The sequence below is a fragment of the Labrus mixtus genome, chromosome 1 (genome assembly GCF_963584025.1).
Source record: "Labrus mixtus chromosome 1, fLabMix1.1, whole genome shotgun sequence".
In the NCBI taxonomy this organism is placed as follows: Eukaryota; Metazoa; Chordata; class Actinopteri; order Labriformes; family Labridae; genus Labrus; species Labrus mixtus.
In genome coordinates, this window is record NC_083612.1 from 4,317,258 (window position 1) to 4,332,257 (window position 15,000).

At 43.0% G+C, this 15,000-nt stretch overlaps 1 protein-coding gene across 2 annotated transcripts in view; it reads right to left on the reverse strand.

The window, feature by feature from the left end:
• The window catches only part of znf536 (zinc finger protein 536), a 218,825-nt gene that overhangs the window by 119,836 nt on the left and 83,989 nt on the right, over window positions 1-15,000 (reverse strand). The gene's annotated exons all lie outside the window — the stretch shown is intronic.

Sequence of the window (15,000 nt, forward strand, 5' to 3'; positions counted from 1 at the left end):
AGCGTGGACGGGAAGCTGTACTTATTAAACATCTCCTCTACCTGTTTTTTTTTCTTTCTTCTTCACTCCTGGTCGGCCTCTGTCTCTCTCTGAACCAAACAAGGAAGGGGAAACCTGCTTCCAACAGCCGCCTGGCGACTTCAAATACTCATCAAACAACGAACTGAGCAGCAGACAGAGAGTAGAGGAAGGGGGCCCCGCTACTATCCCGCGGCCTTCGTTTACCAATTATACTGAGTACCTGCTGACAGGTGGGTTGTCACAGTGTCTGCTTAGCCACCCAACACCCCCCCCCCCCCACTTCAACATCCCATCACTTTCTCTGTTACGGGGTTTACAACATGCTGCGAGAAGGAAGCTTCTCAAACCTCCAGGCAAACAGAGGAGACAAAAGACAAAAGGAGGAAAACTGACGAGGATTGGTGAAGGTTCAAGACTTCAAGGCTCCGTTTGGGTTAGCTTGAGAGCGAGACAGATGATGAAAAAGTTTTATCGAGGAGTTTAGACACTCGTGTGCGCTCCCTCACAGGACTAGGTTAGGATATTAAAGAGGGAGCTTTGTGATAAGTTACCAATATGTCATTATAAACTCATAAAAGAGAAAGTCATACCTTTAAAATTACAATCTATCTTACTCAATAGATTCTCTCTACAAGCAGGTTGGAAGACAGGGGGCCTCCCCCCCGCCACCGACGCCCCCCCCCCCTACCCGTTTATCCTCTGTCTTGCCGCCTCAGAAACTCAGCCAGCCAACGAACACGACTGAGACAAAACATAACCATAATGGCTCATTAAAAGGAATGGAGACGACTTAGGCAAACAAAGCAGCCTTCACTGAGGCTGTCACCGAAACCCCTTTGATGGTTACGTCCAAACTCACGCTGGTGACAAGGAGGCGAAAATGTCTTCCTCCTAAACGCAAAAAACTTGTGATGGCTCGGAGTGTTGTGACTGTGCCTGACGCGTCCGCGTGTTTGTTCGGCGACAAATCTGCTGTGTGCACAGCGGAGTAACAGACCACTGCGCTACAGGAGACGGGAAAAGTGGGTGTTTACTTTTTTTGTTTGTTTGTTAAGAGACTAGGTTGGATTCACGATGTAGGACTTAAGGACTCAAGACGTTGGACTGAATAAGTGAAACTAGGGGTGGGACAATATGCTTAAAATATTAAAAATATAAATATCTTTTAACAGATTTCCCAGTCGATTTAACTGACCACGTCTCTACTTCATGACTTCCCTCGGGGGTCGCTTATGAGATGAATGAGGGTAACATGAATGAAAATTATTAGCCGATGAAGTTGACAGTGATTGCAGAGAAAGAAGAGAAAGACAGCAAGAGTATGTCGGAAAAAGTTAAGCCGGTTTCAAATCCAAAACGAAAGAAAAAGTTACAAACATTTTGTGATGTATCATTGTAGGATTGTCTTGTAATATCAGTTGTTGCAGAATCACAGTACCGCAGTATTATTGATGTTGTGGACCAAGTTTTGTATCCTGTTGTGAGTCACCCGGTGATTCCCACCCTTAATTGTAACCATGCATAAACTTTCCACTACAGTTGACCTTATTGTGTTAGAATCTGGGTAGGTAAAGATTGAGCCTTAACATAATGAAACTGCTTGGGTTTATTGTAACAGTCAGGGGGTTTGGTGAGGTTTTCAGACTGTGATTGGGTTTAACAGGGTTGACCACTTTCAGTACACAGAACTCTGTGAAGTCTGGGTGATCCGAGGTGGGAATGCAGCAGGAAATATTCAGGAAGTTGAGCGACCGGTGAAATCTTTTTGCATTAAGTGAAATTGCCTCCTTCTCTTTTCTGCAAGAATGTTCATTACCACTCACTCCTTGATACTCTGCATATGTTCAGTTATATGTAACACTGATATAAAGGCAAAAGCTCAGAGACCCCCCACTCCCATCTGATAGAGAACATCTCCTGCTGTTAGTCGATTACAGGGGCAGCCTGTCCTGAGCTTCAACTGTTAAGAGGAATATGTAGGATTCTCTTGTCAGCCACAACAACTAACCTGCTGAGGGATGCGGGTACACACACCTGTTTGTTAAGGCCATCAAAGAACATGCGATCAACCCCAACAGCTAATAATTGGATTAAATCTGGCGACTGCAGGGTGCCCTTAGCCCAGCGGTTAGTGCACACGCCCCATGTACAGAGGCTGTAGTCCCCCAGAGTGGCCTCCAGGGTTTCGACTCGACCTGTGGCTACTTTCCCCGCATGTCGTTCCTCGCTTTATCTTCTGTCCTGTCTCTAAAATAAAGGCATAAAAAGCCCCATAACTGGTGACTGATGTCAGAAATGCACGCCTATCATGTCACACTTCTAAACTCTGATACACACATAAGTGGAGGTATTTGATTGGTTGTCCCTACCTTTTTGAATTTTTCCTTCAATTGTGTACCCACCCTATTTAAATGATGTTTGTTAATCTGTTTCTTGATGACCCTGATGAAGGCCACGAGCCGAAACGCGTCGGTCTAAATTGTTAATAAAGTTGATCTTCTTACTACAAGTGTTGCTGGAGCATTTTGAACACTTCTAAATGTATTAAACAATTTAATGACCACTTTTATCCTAGGAAGCATTTGCATTTTTTAATTTGCTGTGTTTGTTTCACTTTTTTATATCCTGATTAAATAATTATTTTTAACTCCATGAGCAGCCACACAAAGCCTTATTTGTCAGTCCCAGTAATGCAGGCAGGTTACAAGCTCCTTACCTCTGTGACACACACACTCACACACTCACTCCTGTTTCGTGTCTTCTCTACTATTCTTTTAAATAATGACGACGAGATAGTTCAAGTCCCATGTGTGTCACATCCAAAAGCTTCTTTGAAAATAACAGGCGGCTCCGCTCGCGCAGTGTATACGAGTTTCTTTACTACAGCTAATAAAAGTGTTACTGAGTGCACGCAGAACCTTTTTTGTAGATATTGGGAGGCAACTGGGGATTACATGCCTTTAAACATATTCATACTGTTTTTCAAGCAGGAAATATATGGAAAAAGAGAGTGCGCTCCTTACCAACTTATGACACAGAGTAAATGTGAACAGGAGTAGAATTTCAATAAACACGTGGATTCTTTCAACTCCTCCCTTGTGTCTTACACTCTGTACTCTATCCTGAAACCTCTTCCGCTTCCTTTAAGAACATATTGCTCACTTCTTTTTCTCACTGACGCAAGTGTGCACAGCTAATCCCGTACAGTACAGCCACTGACCCAGCACCTCCTCTCCAGTGGAAGCACAGTCATATCTGTTAAGCAATCCCTCAGTAATTAAAGAAGGCCCGCACCATGCCTAAACCTCTGCCCGACACACTGTTGTGTCTGCAATGCATGGAGACAAGGAGTCATAAGAGGCTTAAGGCTCATGTACCTGACGCTCTCTGTGTGTGTCTGAGTCTGTGTTCTTGAAAAAGCTTATGTGTGTGTTTCAAGAATAGAGGAACAAAAAGATTAAAAAAAGTGATCAGAAAAAAAGTAGAATTAAGCACCTTTTTCTGCGTTCTTAATTACTCTGAAGTCCACCTCTGTGTGAGCAGCACTAGAAATACCCTCAAACTCCCAAAGGGGCCCTGGAAATCCCACTTGTAAATGAATGAATCGTACACACACACACACACACACACACACACACACACACACACACACACACACACACACACACACACATATGCATACACACACCACAGTAACACACATCCTTTCCACAGAATGACCAAAAGTGAACTCACACTTCTCAGAAACTGGGCCAAAATGTTCTTCTGTGCGTTTTTTTGGGATCAGACTAATTCACTTTGGTGGAAGCATAAAAATGATATCTAAAAAAAAAAAAAAAAAAATACAAAACCAGAAGAAAGGAAAAAGAGGAAATTTAACAGAACAGACAGATCTGGTAAGAGACAGAGAGAGAAAAAAGAAGAAGAGGAGACCACAGGACGGAGACTCAAGGGAACACATGCGATGAATCCCGGTCTTATTTGGAGATCCAGGAGGGTGACATAAGGCCGAACCTCAAAAGGATCAGCGTCCAGGGCAACGTTACAAATAAGAATTTGTTGACAGAGATGAGATGCTCTGTAATTGGCATTCAAAGCCAAAGTCAAAGACAGCATTCTGATTTTGGTTTTGTAGGGGTTTTGTTTCTTCTTTATTTGTGTGTTTGAGGGTTTTTCCCAGGATGGTAGGAGTTAAAAGAAAGTGTTTAAAAAAAAAGAGACAGATCAGGAAATAGAAAGACAGTGTGTTCTTTAAGAGAGAGAACTGAGAAAATGTTGTCGTTGAAATAATACATCTGAGAAAGACAGAAGGGGGAGAGAGAGAGCGACGTATCGGTATGCACGGCTGGACGCGGTGAAGCCTGTTGTTGGTGTTCTGAAGAACGGCGGAGAAAAAAAAAACAAGAAGGTGGTAAAAGAGAGAAAGGGGAGAGTAAGAAAGAAAAGAGGGGGGTCAAGGTTTGGGCATATACAAAGGGTGAAGTTGAAGAGATGAGGGGATGTGAGGAGCTCCGCAGGATTACAGGAAGTGGAGCTGTGTTGACACTTCCAGCTTCCCTTTACAGCGAGGCTATTCAAACAGGAATACCTTATTTACACACAGCATACCATTCACATCTTATTCTTCCTGTATGTCGAGGCAGCTGCTGCTCCAAAAATGTTTGGATGTTTCACTGTAGCCGAATGGACTGATTCATCAGTCCGGGTACAATGCAATAAGCTAAAGGGACTTTGCATCGGAAAGTGTGGAGACACATTTTTTGTGCAGAGGTCATCAGCCTGAAATCGTTTTTTAAATGTCCTGTTGATTTAAAAAAGATGTTCACTGTGCTCCTACTATCAGTTATTAACAAAAATCAGACGATAAATATTAATCAAAAACCCTTTTTCAACTATTACCACCTCATTTTATAACAATGTTATGCTACATTATTGTTGTATTGTATCTCTTTACTTTAACTCTTTAACTCTGAAAAACGTTTGTAACATTGACTAGCTGCAAAACATGTTTCAATTTTGCTCTGAATAAAAGAAAACTTTTTCAACTACATTTGCAGACTTTCACATTTTACTTAAAATGAGCTCCGACAAATTTCAACTTTAAAACAAACTGAAGCTGTCTCACACATCAGTAAGATACAGGAAGTCGATAATATTGTTCTCTCTGCACAATCTGCACGAAACTGTTGATGAAACTAAAGGAAAATATTAGAAATTCAAAAAAGCACTAGGTGGAATCAAAGTGCAAAGATTCAAATTGTGTCTAATTCAGTCTTCTCCCATCCACAGCGAGTGCCATTATGTCAGTAAACACAACATAATTGTCTTTCAGTTGACAAGAACTAAAAATATACAGACAATAGCTTTGAGATGAGCAGAGGCAAAAAAAAAAAAGAGAGAAAATGTTTTGTCCTTGAGCCATGTTTTCACTCCACTTTCCCCCACCCCATGCCAGTGACTGCAGAATAAACGGATATGTGAATTAAACCCCATTGTTTTAAAAAAAGATCTGCAGCTAAATTTAGGCCCCCTGCTCTTGTTCTCCGTCGATGTGAAAGAATGTGCGAGTTAGGGTTATGTTTGTGTGTTTTTTTTTATTTTTCTCCCTCTCCTTTATCCCTCATTGTAATCTCGTTGGGCTACGTACATCTCATGGTGTTTGAGCAAGTATGAGCGGCGCATCTATGCAATGTGTCGACGCCGAAAGAAGACACTAAAACACATACACACGCGTATAGTTCAGCCATGCGATTTTTGTAATTAGAAAAGACACAAAAATAATTATTCTGCAGCGCAGTCAGTCGACATATCCTGAGTCGATGATGCACGGATCACGTGTTTAATAAAAAAGGTTAATCAGTTGTTAATCAGAGGATTAATAACTTGTTATTTTCTTTACAAAACCATTAATATTATGCCATAAATATTTAATGTTGATAGGTCTTTTTTTTTTCTTTTTTTTTTGGTGGGCGAGACGTCGAGGGGTTGGGGGGGGGGGGGTGATGTGTGCTTGGTGATGCAGGGCACAGTGAGCAATATCCAGGCATTAATGTGCATTAATCATGCTTTGGTGAAGACAAATAAATTCATTCATGTTTATTAATACAACCTTGGAGAAAACAATACTCTTTACATTATTCACTGAGTTATTAATAAAGGATTTATGAACAGGAGGACCACAGGACAGAGGCTGGGGATCAGGGAGAGAGAGAGAGAGAGAGAGAGAGAGAGAGATGAAAAAGAGTGGCGAACGAAGAAAAAGAGAGCAGAAGAGGGAGGTCAGAGACACAAACCCAGGAGCGTAAGTTCATTACTGTTTAGGATGGAAGGGGCACAAACGTTTACAGAGGGGATGTGATGTGTGTGTGTGTGAGCGAGAGAGAGAGAGAGAGAGAGAGAGAGAGAGAGAGAGAGCAGTCCACCACTGGGATGCTGGGGGTTAAACAGAGATTTTTCTGCCCTCACTCGTTCTCCTTAACAAATTATCCTGCCCGTTTGCTAATCAAAGCAAAACAAATATTGCTTTTCATTCGCTCCATTTGTTTGAATGAACATACAGACTTTCCCAAAATACTCATTCCCAGCTCAAATGTAATTAAATTGTGCCTTTAGTGAAAACATGCAGTGGTACTCCAATTAGTTGTGTTTTTGTCGTCGGGTAAAGACGGAGAATGGCAGTGGGTGCGCCCCGGGCACCTCTGGGTTTCTGAAATGGGAGTATGTGTTGGCGGGCGAGGTGGGGGTGGATTAGAGTTTTTTTGGTTAAACAGCGTTTTGGGTGCACAAGGCTTATTGAAGTCATAGAAACAAAGTGTGTGTAGAGCTGAGTCATTTTGGTCACGTTATATTTCATTTGACAAACATTTCATGATGTTAGAGGTGTTTTCATTAAACGACTAAAGAAAGATTCTCTGATCGTGTTGGGGATCTTTATGTTTCACAGCATACAACAAAGACTTAGAAGGATATCAGAGGTAGCGCCAAAGATGTTGCATCCCAAGTTGTCTGTCCCTAAACCTAGCCATGGAGATCTCTCATCTAGATAAGGTGGCCCGGGTTCAAGCCCGACCTGTGGCTCCTTTCCTGCATGTCTCTCTCCCCGGTTTCCTACTGTATCCACTGTCCTATCAAATTAAAGGCCAAAAGCCCCCAAATAAATCTTACCTACAAATTGTTTTGGTTAGGTTTAATGCATAGACTGTAAATATTAATGGACAAAGCCTGAGTGACTTCAGCCATCTGTTCCTGCAGGGGGCTCTGGAGGCTCATCAGCAGCAGCCTCCATGCTGGAAATCCTGTCTCAACCTAACTGTCAGTCGACCTAATGACAGGCTGAGAGCTGGAGCTGAGGCGGGTTTTAAGCCTCTTGAAGAACCGTGCTGTCAATCATGTCAGCTACGCGCCTACCTATGGATAACACGTATCGTTTTCAAAATCAAAATCATCCCCGTACGTTTGGTTTTTGCACCAGGCTGTAAACATGTTTATTTTTGCTTTAAAAACGCCTTTTTCGCCACTCATGTGTATGTGACTTCTGGTGTTCCAGGAGCCTCAAGCAGACCCTCGATGAACCGCAGGATTTTGCACTTCCGCATTGGCTTCATTGTTCAAGAACGGAGGGTTGCTGCTTGGTTGCATGTTACGCTTTGTGAGTTAAGATCAACCTTACGTAGGTGCGGTGCAACCAAACAATTTAAGCTACAAACTAATTAGTCCCTCTGCACCTTAAACAGAACTTATACATAGCTGGTGCAACCGCCCACCAATGATACGGCTGTTAATTTAAACTGTAGAGGTTTTCTAACAATATCACATAAAAAACAAACTGGGGGAAAAAAAACGATGTAATCAGCATTATCCTACGTTAATCTTTATGGCTAGTGAGTCGCCCAGTGTGCACCCTCTTTTTACTTATGAAAAAGGCCGACGTTGAGACATTGCAGTGGGAGACGAAATGCCTGTCAACCATCTGCCATTTATAATGGGAGGCACAAGATGTCCTGTGATGGTTTATAACTGATATAGAATCAAACAATGTTTTTTAAATGCTGTTTCCAAGAACAGATGAAAATCAATGCAGGAAAAAAAGGACGCGCAAATACTGATGCATAAATGAATTTGGTGATCTGTTTTTCCTATTTTACTGTGAGACCTTCGTGTAAATATATCAGGGTCAGTCAAAATGTGGAGATTTGGGTTGGTGCTCTTTATGATCTGGTCAGTGTTATGTTAAGGCAGAATACTACCGTAGACTGGTTCCATCCGCGAATCCATCTTCTAATCATTATTCCTCTCCTTCTCCGTCTTAAATGCTTTCTTTTCCTTTTTTTTCCCTTCTTTGTCTTAAGCTCCAAATTGTGTTTTTATTGAAGGGCTTTATGGATCGCGCGGCAAAATGTCATCCGTCAAGCTGTCGATGAATCTTTCCTTTCATTTAATGATCAGCTTACCTGATATGCATTTTACATGGCTCCATATACCTTTAATGGGAATCAATGGAAAGCAAATAACGCTGGGAGCCAGAAAGCTGCATGTCTGACGGCCCCGTTATTTGTCAATATACACACAGCTCTGTTCTTAGCCCCGAGGCTTTGTACTGTATACGCCTGGATGGATGTGGCTGCAAAGGTGGCTCACTGTGGGTTAGACACTGGCTTACATGTGAGTCTCTACAATCCTGCCCCCACTTGCTCTGTCTTCATAAACTAAGAGAGAGAGAAAAGAAGAGATTGAGTGAAAGAGACAGAAAGAAAGGAGAAGGTGGAAACGATGAAGGCGGACGGAGAGAAAGACAATTAATGAAAGAGGAAGAGGAGATGAAGAAAGAAAAAAAGAGGATGAAATGAAAGGGCCGAGGAGGGAGAGAGAGAAAGAAGGGAGGGACGGCCATTCGACATGGTTTCAGTTAAATACTGATTTCATCATGCGATTGGGGAGGAGGGGGGAGAGGGGGGGAGGGGAGGGTGGGCGACGGTGGCTTGTGGCTGTGGCAGCTCTAAAACACCTAACTTTTTTCGCGAAGTGAAAATCAAATATTAAAAATGACAGGCCTTATAAGTGCGCTGAGTGAGCTCGGGTCACGGAGGGAGGGAGGCGCGAGCGGCTTGTCAGCTACTATCTGTCAGGGCGAATTAGAAACAATCAGGGCCGAGTGAAAGGGAAGGTGATTGTTATTAAGCGGCGGGGCCCTGCGAGCGGGCGCCCCAGATGTGGCCGTGCATATAAAAGAACAGGAAGCCGGCGGTTTAATTCAGGAAGTTTGCCGAGGCGAGTGAGCAACGCCACAAAGGAGGGAGAAGGAGGAGGTGGGGGGGGGGGGGGGTGCAGAGGATATGAGGGAGGGTAGGGATTTCTTGTTGCTAATATGGTGGAGGTTACTTTTATTACATATTCGGGGCCTTTTGTGGAATTCAGGAATTATATGTCTTTTTTTTTTTTTTAATACTCTGCTCATCCATCTCCGTCCATCCCGCACAGGGAAGTGGCATCTCAGCCCGTAGAGGGGGCAACGGGAGGAATCACGAGTGCAATCTAGATAAGTCGACCTTAACACACACACACACACACACACACACACACACACACACACACACACACACACACACGTATGAGAGCGAGGGAGGCAGAGACAGCCCAGCCCATATATCAATTACAACCTGATATCCTGTGAGGATGACGGGACGGAGAGAGAAACCCCTGAGCAGAGACGCATGTGTGTATGTGTGTGTGTGTGTGTGTGTGCGAGCTCCTGTCTGAGCACACACAATCCCCCTGAACACTCTTTAAATCTCTTACTTTTTTTTTCTGATTATCAGCAGACTGTTCCTCCTTGTCTTGTTTGGTCTGAACGTGCGCAGACTTTGTCTCGCATAGTGGACTAGTGCTTTGACTGACACAGACGTGGACTCTGCTTTGACTCCTTTTGGTAGTCCTGTTGGCTGTCAGGTTCCCTCACTACGCAATCTAAAGCTCCTTTGAGAGGGACATCAGGAGCATCTTTTAAAATATGCACTCCTGAAAAGGAGTCATGACGTGATGTACAAAGAACGACTCATAAGAGGCGGACGAAGCGACTCTGAAGATTCTGCGTTTTGCTAGCAGAGAAGAACATACTGGCAAACAGAAAACATACTGAAGCGGAGTCATCCGGTGCACAAAGATCCTACAGATCGTGCTTTGTACAGTCTCTGGTCGCGCACCGGTTTGCAGGACATAAATGTCATCACCCCCTCTCTCTCTCTGCGTTCTTACATTGCTGCTAAACAATGAACTGTATCTGAATAAAGATTCAAGTTTCTTGCTTTTTCTCGACGTTTCATTTGAACACATCATGCTGACGTTTTATTTCTCTTTGCCTAAATAGTAATGATTACTGACCTGACCTCAAACACATCATCATGTGATCTTTTGTCGACTCTAGATTTTATCCTGCCGGTTCCTTTCAATACAGACATTGGATCCCGATTTTGTAACCGAGGGGACTTGCTACAAAGTCCGGGCGTTCTTACCACGGCTGTTTAAAGTGGAGTATTTTCAACCTTGAGATAATTGAAGGTGATGCATTTTGGTTGAATTTGATGCACAGTGCTGATGTGTTTGGTCATGCAGGTTGTCCTCCCCTCTACCACTTGCAAGAAATTATTTTTATGTCTCTTCATCCTCCATGCTTTGGTCAAATGTAGCCCAACGTTTGGCCTCGTCGCCAATAAGCCATCCTTGCAAACAACCGACCACCAAAAGTCATCTTTGTGCAGTTTAACACTGTTTGGTTGGCAATTCAATTTTACTCCAAAAAGTTTTGGGACAATCCATGTATGCTCCTGCACTGAACTCTAGATCTCATTTTGCATTAACCAACAGACCAACAAGACTCAATAGCAGGATGGGTAAGCTCTAACGTTGCAGGAACTGTGTCCTTAATAGAGCTGAGTTTTGATCCCTATCCCTATTAAGGGGTAAGGTTAGCGATGTAAAATTGTGAGGTGGGGGCTGTTTGATGTGTATACAGTATGTGAGTCAAGGGAGGGGGGAGGGGGGGGGGTGGATTTTGGATGATGCTAAGCGTCAGGAATCCACAGAGAGGCACAATGTGCTGCTTAAAAAAATACAAACCACAGGGATTCATTCAAACTGAACATGATGTCTCGAGTTCTCTTTTGATTAGTTAAGTTGAAATATAAAAAGTCTGATCACATAATTAGGTTAATAAAAACACAAGTACTAGATGTAATAGAAGCTTTATTTGACCGTACTGGGAGCCAATCCCCCCCACCCCCACCTCACCAGACAGGAAGTCAAGTGGATCCATTGCCTCTCAAATAGTTTCACTTAACACCGCTTACGTGAAATCAATGAGAAGAACAGACGGAAGAAAGAGCAGCGGAATGAAGGAGGTTGTTAAGATAGTTTCTTTCATATAGTGCTTCTGTCTCGGAGCGTGAAGGGCTTTGATTTCTATTTACTTTGTAGTGAGAGATATTGCAAGAAATTATCCCTCCCCTTAAGAATCACTGATCATCCAATAGGTTGGAAATAAAGCAGGCTTGTCACATGCTCGCTCTCCCTCTCTCTCTCGCTTTCCCTCTCTTGTCGTCTTTATTGTGGTGATCAGTCGAAAACGCTCGCCTAACACAGGCAGTCTCTGGTTTCCACCTCCCAGGTTTTTTCTCTCTGTTGCCGCTGCCGATGTAGCGGAGGTTATGTGGTGTTAAACACAGAGCTGCTAAACGTTCCCCAAGGTAATAACAGTCAGTGTATATAGAGTTCTGTGCTGTATGGCGACGGGAAGTTGCTGCCAAGTGTGGAAGCAAAGGAGATGTAGAGAGAGAGAGAGAGAGAGAGGGAAGGGGGAGGGTGGAAGTAGAAAAAAAAAGGAAAGGAAATGAAATAATTAGCAAGAGGTGAAAAAGAGAGTGTGGAAGGGTAGTATTGGGGAAAGGGGTGAGGGATGAGTAATTGCTAAGCCAGAGGTATAAAACGAGACAATGAGAAGTGAAACTGATGTTGCACTGTTGTGATGCCATAACACGTTGCTCTGTGAGCACACAACACAGGTGTGTGCACTGTGTCGTGATTACATGGGTTTAAATCCAATTTACACACACACACACACAGGCCGTGCACATTCACAAAGCCAGTGCCTATCCCAACAGAAGTCAGGAGCATTTGTGTGCGCTTAAAAAAAAAGCTAGCAGTCTTACTTTGAGTTAAGGTAGTGTTGAGTTTTTATTTCTGACAAAATGTCCAAGGCCTGATTCAAAACAAATCTCCAGCTCATAATGGCCAAACACTCCTCAAAAAAGTCAAACATCACACAGTGAGTTCACATCTTTTCCCTCTTAGAGAACAGGTGTCCAGCTCAGAGAAGAGTAGTAACTAACAGCAGCCCCTTTTACATTGCCCGTTCAAGACGGGACTTTTACCCATGTCCAAAGTGTAAATATCTCAGAGGGGGTGGGGCAAAGGTGTTTCACCAATTAGCCAGCAGGGAGGCAGTGACATGCAGAGGTGTAACAGGGAGGCCAAACACTGCCAACGTCACAGTTTCGTTAGAGCTAATGTGGTTTACAGTTGAGCTCTTCAGCAGTTTTACTTTAATGAGCTTCTTGGGCAACTTTAGGTTCCAGTAACTGCCCACTGCTGTGCCTATATGTCTATAGATATGATACACTTTCACTATGTTTATAGGCAACTTAAACTGCTCATGGTAGAGGGATGATTGGGGTCTACAATGCAACACGATAATTGTACATTTAGATATCCACTGTGTCCTCCACGCTTCTTTGTTGAAAGGCAAGATTGTTTGATTCTCAACACCAAGTCACCAAACTTTACCTACCAGCTATCATCAAATGTAATTAACATGGATATTAAAACAATACTTGGTTTAGGGACAGATGTCAGATTTTCTTAAGGTGTTTAAGATGTTCTTTCCTGTACATGTTTCAGTATGGCAGCAGCCCAAGCTTGTCATGAAGAGCCATTTTTGTCCATCAGGTAATTTCTTCCATCACCTGTTTATATGTGACAATGTGAAAGATTGTTCTTTTTTTGGGGGGGGGGAGTGAGAAAACATTTCAACATGTTCATCACATGCTGTGCCAAAACACAAAATAAGAATTTTAGGAAATAGTTTTTGAAAGGGACATAAAATGATAGGGACTGCAATGTGCATTTTTAACATTTAGGACATCATATATGAAGACATCAAGGAAGAATAAGGTCAAACGATATTGATGCTGAGCGACGTTAATGTTGCCCCCCTCCCCTATTCAATCCATCCCCCTGATGTTTTCTCTCCAAGAGGCCAGATCCAGGCCATGTCTAAGATTTCACAACGATTAGTGAGGGAGGGCTGAGGAGGGATATAGAGATGTACTAGAGCAGCATTAGCCATTAATCACCAAGGAGGGAGGGAGAGGGAAGACACAGAGGAAGTGAGGGAGGGAGAGATGGAGAGAGAGAGGGGACTGTCCTAGCATGGCTCAGCATGGGACTGGGTTTTTTTTTTTTTTTTGCCTCCAGGGGTCTGACTGAAGGATAGTGGCTGAGCTTCCCAACCCTGGGCCATTGGAAAAGTGAACATATGCAACATAAACATGAATCTTATCAATATATCTCCAGAATCTAAGCCGTCGCTGTGTCCACAAATGCAGTTTGCAGCAGAATTGCATACAATCGTGTTTGTGATGGAACAGAATGTAAAGTTTACACTGCTGAGTATTTTGTCTGTAATGACAGCTGGCGTTTAAGTTTCTAATCTGGATAAATGACAATACTGGATATGGCTACTCTTCTTCTACAGTATTTCTTTTTTTTTTGTTCCCCATCAACAAATCTCCAACTCCAAATCTGTTCAGGCTCTCTCGGCTCTTAGACATATTTCCCCATTAAAAATGACTGTCGTCGTATTTGAAACCATTTATTCTGAGAGGTGGTCTCGTGTCAACCCAACTCAAAAAAATATATATGTTTAGAAGATCCAGTTTAACGTTTGGTGTATAGCATACCACCATCCAAAAGATTCATTCTGTCACAAGGTTAGCTGGTTAGGTTTAAAGAAATGTCACCCCTCTGTCTTGACTATATCAAGGCTAATCTTTGTGAATAATAAGAGGGGCGGATCTGACTGACAGAAAGGCGAGCTGTAGTGGATCGCTAGGAGGCTGAAGACCTGTCAACCTCTTCGCTTGTCGTCAGGTTGACCGAAAGTTAGGTTGAGAAAGCATTTCCAATGTGACGAACGCCATCTTTGGGCTTCAAAACTCTGATTGATAAACCAGTGGGTGAAACTACAAAAGCGCAAACCCCTGGGCCCCCACTTGGTTGGTGCCAGGTAAACCAATTCAGCAACCGATCCACCTAGACGATTCATCGCTTTTGCATTAAACTTAGCACTGAGCTCGACCTTCCATAAGTCAATAAAAGTGAACACAATATGTTGGCTAACAGTTTCCACCAGTAGGTGTTGTGCTGTCACCAGTGGCGGCATGTCCTTTTGTATAATGGGACATATATATAAAGATGCAGTCAAACCCTCCACGCCGTGTTTGGTAGGCAAGGTGAAACAGGGTGACCATAAAACCAGAATGGCCATCACTTAGTGTTTCCTCTATCCCCCATATCTATCTCCACCTCCCCTCCTCCCCCCTCCCTACACCCATTCTTCCCTTCTTATTTTTTTTATTTTTTTTCTGTACTATGAATAAATTTAGTCTGTCCCGGACATGAAAATGTCAAATACCTAAAATACACCTAGGCTAAATAGCATATTAATTTTTAATGCCTGCTCATCCTATGCTGCTATTCTCATATCAGGCCTGTCTGCCAACAGCTGTTGCTGGCTCTCTGGCTGGGAATTTATCATCCATCTAGCTAAAGGAGGGGAGAGAGGGGAGAGAATAAAAAAAGAGATGGGAGACATTGTTCGGGAGACAAGGGAAAAGGGGAGGGACGGATCTGTGTTTTCATGGATCCCTA